Genomic DNA, 241 nt, shown 5'->3' with positions numbered 1-241 from the left:
TGGTACTGATGGTGAGGAACGGCCGCCCTCTCTGACAGCGGGGGACAGCCGTGAGACGGGTGAGCTTCAGTGTTCCGGCAGTCTATCCACCTGGCTAAATCGGACACAAGCAGGTGTTGCTGGACAAAATCACCTCGCCCCGGTGGCATTTAGTTTGCCTCCCGAGCGTTTGTGACAAGCCCAGTGGGCCGCTCCGCCCGCCCCCCCCCCGCGCCCCCCACCCCCCCCTCCCACCCGACCA

The sequence above is a fragment of the Phaethon lepturus genome, unplaced genomic scaffold (genome assembly GCF_000687285.1).
Source record: "Phaethon lepturus isolate BGI_N335 unplaced genomic scaffold, ASM68728v1 scaffold43780, whole genome shotgun sequence".
Classification (NCBI taxonomy): Eukaryota; Metazoa; Chordata; class Aves; order Phaethontiformes; family Phaethontidae; genus Phaethon; species Phaethon lepturus.
Note: the sequence above shows the minus strand (reverse complement) of the source record.